This window comes from Oryctolagus cuniculus, chromosome 4 (assembly GCF_051225735.1).
Source record: "Oryctolagus cuniculus isolate XC-2025 breed Fujian yellow rabbit chromosome 4, ASM5122573v1, whole genome shotgun sequence".
Lineage (NCBI taxonomy): Eukaryota > Metazoa > Chordata > Mammalia > Lagomorpha > Leporidae > Oryctolagus > Oryctolagus cuniculus.
Window position 1 is genome coordinate 93737603 of NC_142870.1, and position 6216 is coordinate 93743818.

Consider the following 6216-nt stretch of genomic DNA (forward strand, 5'->3'; position numbering starts at 1 on the left):
CTTTTGCCGTTGGTTCACCCTCCAATGGCCGCGGCGGCTGGTGCGCTGCGGCCGGCGCACCGCGCTGATCCGATGGCAGGAGCCAGGAGCCAGGTGCTTTTCCTGGTCTCCCATGGGGTGCAGGGCCCAAGCACCTGGGCCATCCTCCACTGCACTCCCTGGCCACAGCAGAGAGCTGGCCTGGAAGAGGGGCAACCGGGACAGAATCCGGCGCCCCAACCGGGACTAGAACCCGGTGTGCCAGCGCCGCTAGGCGGAGGATTAGCCTAGTGAGCCGCGGCGCCGGCCTTGGATTTATTAATTTTATTTGAAATGCAGAGTTATAGCAATAGAGAGAGAGGGAAGGGGAAAGAGAAAGGGAGAAGGGGAGAGAGAGAGATTGATCTTCCATCCACTGGTTTACTCCTCAAATGGCTTCTTCTGGGTCTCCCATGTAGGTGCAGGGGCCTAAGCACTAGGTCCATCTTCCATTGTTTTCCCAGGTGCATTAGCAAGGAGCTGGATCAGTCAGAAGTGGAGCAGCTGGGATGCAAACCAGTGCCCATATGGGATGCTGGCATCACAGGCTACAGCTTAACCTGCTATACACAATGCCAGCCCTGAGTACATATGGGTGCAGGGGCCCAAGCACTTGGGCCATTCTCCACTGCTTTCCCAGGCACATTAGCAGGGAACTATATCAGAAGTGGAGCAGCCAGACCTTAAATGGTCACTCATATGGAATGCTGGAGTCACAAGCAACAGCTTAACCCACTTTGCCACAACACCAGTCCCACCCCACAGAATTTCTTAACTTTCTCTTCTCTTCCACTTAACTCTATGTGGAAAACATATCCCCATTGTGTTAGCTCATAGCATTTGTAAATGTTGCGTACTCTCCCATGATAGGGATGTTTGATTTATTCACCAAGTCCTGTAGTCTTGGACACTGAATCCACTCTCCCCCCTTTAAAAACATTATTTATTTAACTTGAGAGGCAGAGAGAATCTCCCATTTGTACATTTATTCACCAAATGCCTACAACAGCTAGGCTTCTGTCAGGCCAAAACCAGGAGCCTGAATATCATTCTGGGTCTTTCATATGGATGCAGGGACCCAACAACTTGAGCCATCGCCTGCTGCCTCCCAAGGTGTGCATTGGCGGACAGCTGGAATTGGGAGCCAAGCCGGACTTGAGCTCGGGCACTCTGCTATGGGATGTGGGTGTCCCAAGTGACACCTTAACTGCTACACCAAACACTCATCCTTATACCCTTTTCTTAGTATTTTGAATAGTGCTGTGATGAACAAATGTAGGAAAAAATGGACACTATTTTTCAGGCCCCCCCCCCAACCAAAAGTTTAGTCTGGGGCAAGCACTGTGGCATAGCCTGTTAAACCTCCTCTTGCGACACCTGCATCTCATATTAGTGTAGATTCAACGCCCAGCTACTCTGCTTCCAATCCAGCTTGCTCCTAATGCACCTGGGAAAGCAGCAGAAGATGGCCCAAGTGCTTGGTCTCTGCCATCCACATGGGAGGGCTGGAGGGAGTTCCAGGCTCCTGGCTTTGGCCTGGCCCAGCCCTGGCTGCTATTGGCATTTGGGGAATATAACAGCAGATGGAAGATCTCTCCTTGGGGTCGGCGCTGTGGCACAATAGGTTAATCCTCCTTGCGGCGCCGGCATCCCATGTGGGCGCCAGTTCTAGTCCTGGCTGCTACTCTTCCAATCCAGCTCTCTGCTGTGGCCTGGGAAAGCAGTAGAAGGTGGCCCAAGTCCTTGGGCCCCTATACCCACGTGGGAGACCCGGAAGAAGCTCCTGGCTTCAGACCGGTGCAGCTCCAGCCGTTGCGGCCATTGGGGAGTGGAACCAACGGACGGAAGACCTTTCTCTCTGTCTCTCCCTCTCACTGTCTGTAACTCTACTTCTCCAATAAAAAAAAAAATCTTAAAAAAAAAAAGATCTCTCTGTCTGTCTTGCTGTTTCACTCTGTTTTTCAATTAAATACATCTAGTTTTAAGAAATATTTATTTATTCATTTATTTAAGAGAGAGAAAGACAGAGAAGGAGAGACAGAGTAAGATCTTCCATATGGGTGCCAGCAGCTCCAGTTCCCATCTTTGGATTTATTCATGTTGTTTGAAAGGCAGAGATAGAGATAGAGATAGAGAGAGAGAGAGAGAGAGAGAGAGACTATTCACTGCTTCACTCCCCCAATGACCCCATTGGCCAGGACCGGACTAGGCCAAAGCCAGGAGCCTGGACTTCTATCCAGGTTCCCACATAAGTGACAGGGACACAAGCACTTGGGCCATCCTCCCTGCTTTCCCAGGCTCATTAGCAGGGAGCTGGGTAAGAAGTGGAACAGCCAGAATACAAACCGGGCCCTGTATGGGATGCTGGCATCCCTGGAAGTGGCTTAAACTGCTGTGCCACAACCCTGCTGACCCTCAATGAAATCAATCTTTAAAAAGAAAAAAATAGGGGCCGGAGCCACGGCTCACTAGGCTAATCCTCCGCCTAGCAGCGCCGGCACACCGGGTTCTAGTCCCGGTCAGGGCGCCGGATTCTGTCCCGGCTGCCCCTCTTCCAGGCCAGCTCTCTGCTGTGGCCCGGGAGTGCAGGGGAGGATGGCCCAAGTGCTTGGGCCCTGCACCCCATGGGAGACCAGGATAAGTACTTGGCTCCTGCCATCGGATCAGTGCGGTGCGCCTGCCGCAGCGCGCCAGCCGCAGTGGCCACTGGAGGGTGAACCAACGGCAAAGGAAGACCTTTCTCTCTGTGTCTCTCTCTCTCACTGTCCACTCTGCCTGTCAAAAAAAAAATCACTAAAAAAAAAAAAAAGAAAAGAAAAGAAAAAAATAGGGGCCAGCGCTGGGGCACAGCAGGTTAATGCTCTGCCTGCGTCGCTGGCTTCCTATATGGGCTCCAGTTCTAGTCCCTGCTATTCCTCTTCTGAGCCAGCCCTCTGCTGTGGCCTGGGAAAGCAGTAAAGGATGGGCCAAGCACTTGGGTCCCTGCACCCAAGCAAGAGACCTAGAGGAAGCTCCTGGCTCCTGGCTCCTGGCTTCGGATCGGCTCAGCTCTGGTCATTGGGGCCATTTGGGGAGTGAACTAGTGGGTGGAAGACCTTTCTCTCTGTCTCTCACTCTCACTGTCTGTAACTCTACCTCTCAAATAAATAAATAAAATTAAAAAAAAGAAAAGAAAAGAAAAGAAAAAATAAATTCTACTTCTCCATTTCTGAATCTGGACTTGACCCTGTAATTTGCTTTGCCCAATGGGGACACTAGCAAATATGATGTGAGCATAGGCTTAAAAACCTGTGTTCTGGAGCTTGCCACATTTTTGTTGCTGAGAATTCCAAGACCACCCTTCCTGCCGGAAGAGAGGCCACATGAAGACAGTGTTCCTATGACACATGGAAGCAAGACCTTAACAAGCTATCCTAGGCCTCCCAGCTCCTGCTGGGCTGGCCCAGTCCTGAAGAACTACCCAATCAACACAGAACATGAAAAGTAATACATGTTTGTTGTTTTAATCTTTTAAGTAGGAGTTATTTGTTATGTAGCAAAAGTTAATTGATACAAATGTCCTGTAAATAATTATTTCCCGGAACAAGTTCCTAGAAGCAGTCTTTCTGGATCAAAGAGTGTGTGCACACTGCTGTACCTTTTAAAATACATTTATTTGAAGGGCTAAGCCTCCACCTGCAACACCAGCATCCCATATGGGTGCTGGTTTGTGTCCTGGCTGCTCCTCTTCTGACCCAGCTCTCTGCTGTGGCCTGGGAAAGCAGAAGAAGATGGCCCAATTGCTTGGGCCCCTGTACCCACGTGGGAGACCCAGAAGAAGCTCCTGGCTCCTGGCTTCAGACCGGCTCAGCTCCAGCTGTTGTGACCATTTGGGGAGTGAACCAGCAGATGAAAGATTTCTCTCTCTGTCTCTCCCTCCATCTCTCTTTCTGTAACTCTACCTCTCAAGTAAATAAATAAATTAAATATATTAAAAATGTGTTTTAAAATATATATATTTATTGAAAGGTAGAGCAACAGAGAGAGGAGAGAGAGAGAGATCTTCCATCTGTTGATTCATTCTCCAGATGGCTGCAATGGCCTGAACTGGACCAGGCTAAAATCAGGAATCAGAAGCTTCTTTGGGTCTCCCATGTGGGAACAGTGGCCCAAGCACTTGGACCATACTTGACTGCTTTCCCAGGTGCATTTGCAGGGAGCTGGATCAGAAGTGGAGCAGCCAGGATTCAAACCAGTGCTCTGATATGGGATGCCAGCATTGTAGGAAGTGGCTCAAACTGCCACACCACACAGCAGCCACACACTTCTGTTTCTTTTCATTCATCACTGCCAAATCCATCAATTTCTCAGCCATCAGCACTAGAGTGCCTGTATTGCCCATCTTTGTCGGTACTGGATGCGAATGGTTCTGTTATCTTCATGACTTCATTGTGTTAGCACCTAAACTGTTGTCCATACCTTCTCAGTTCACAATCGATTTAGGGAAAGGCAATATATATATATATATATATATATATATATATATATATATATAACACCCATATAGGAAATGAGGGGCAGAAAAGAGGGAGGAAAATATGAGAGGAAAAGATGAAAAAACAGAGGAAAGAGAATTACAGCATAGAACCATCCCCAAACCTCTTATGAACAGCATCCTTAGCACGTAGTCAGGAATGATTCTGAGTCTGGTGAATCATTTTGGTAATGAAAAAAGCACGAAAGGAGAATGTCCACTGAGGCCAAGCCTAGTGAATCTGAAAACCCTGAAAATACATACTGGTGTTTTCACGGCTGAGTGCAGCTGATTCTCACAGCAACTTTCTGAGACAGGTTCCCATTTTACAGATGAGGAAAACTAAGCATCAGATATTTCAAGTAACTTGATAGAAAGCATACAGCTGATAAAGAATTGAACCCAGATTTGGGTCCAGGTTTGCCTGGCTTAAAAACCGATGTGTTTTCCAGTTACCCTTTTTGGATGGGATGTGGCAAAAGACTAGCAACTAACGTTGGGAGTACAGCCTCCGTGATTCATACTGCTGACCTGCTCTCAGGAAACTCCCTGGGTTTGAGCTGCAGCTCTGCCACTTATTAGCTGGTGTGGCTCTTAGTACTCTGTGCCTCCATTTCCTCATCTGCAGAATGGTTCAAAAGCATCAGGTGGGGGGCCCACGCTGTGGCGCAGCAGGTTAACACCCTGGCCTGAAGCGCTGGCATCCCATAAGGGCGCTGGTTCGAGACCCAGCTGTTCCACTCCCGATCCAGCTCTCTGCTATGGCCTGGGAAAGCAGTAGAAGATGGCCCAAGTCCTTGGGCCCCTATACCCACATGGGAGACCCGGAAGAAGCTCCTGGCTTCTGGCTTCAGATCAGCTCAGCTCTGGCCATTGCGGTCATTTGGGGAGTGAATGATCAGATGGAAGACCTTTCATTCTGTGTGTGTGTGTGTGTATGTGTGTGTTTGTATAACTCTGCCTTTCAAATAAATAAATACATCTTTTTAAAGTATCAAGCGGGTGAGTGAACACGTAGACATGAAGCATCTGCAACCGTGGCCAGCACAGAACACAGTGCTGCCTGAACTTACTTTTTCCAGTACAGTGTTGCAGGGGCCCTGAGCCTTTTGTATTTTTTTAAAATTTCTTTTTATTTATTTATTTATTTAACAGGTAGAGCTATAGATAGTGAGAGAGACAGAGAGAAAGGTCTTCCTTCCATTGGTTCACCCCCCAAATGGCTGCTATGGCCGGCGCTGTGCTGATCGGAAGCCAGGAGCCAGGTACTTCTTCCTGGTGTCTGATGCAGTGCAGGAGCCCAAGGACCTGGGCCATCCTCCACTGCCCTCCCGGGCCACAGCAGAGAGCTGGACTGGAACAGGAGCAACTAGGAGTAGAACCCGGTGCCCATATGGGATGCCGGCGCTGCAGGCGGAGGATTAACCAAGTGAGCCACGGTGCCGGCTCCCGGGCCTTTTGCATTTCTGACTATTGCATTGCCAGGATGTCCTCACGTAGTGGCTTTGGTTACAACAGTCACACCCACACATCCCGCTGGGGCAGGGCCCACTCTGCTGCCATGCCGCTTTTCATTCGTTTGAGGAGGAGGGAAGTGGTGAGTTGGTGAGTGTTGTCATCAGAGAGAACGGGAACAGCTGCAGAGACCTGCTCCACATAGATTTCCCAAGTCCTTGCTGCTGCCA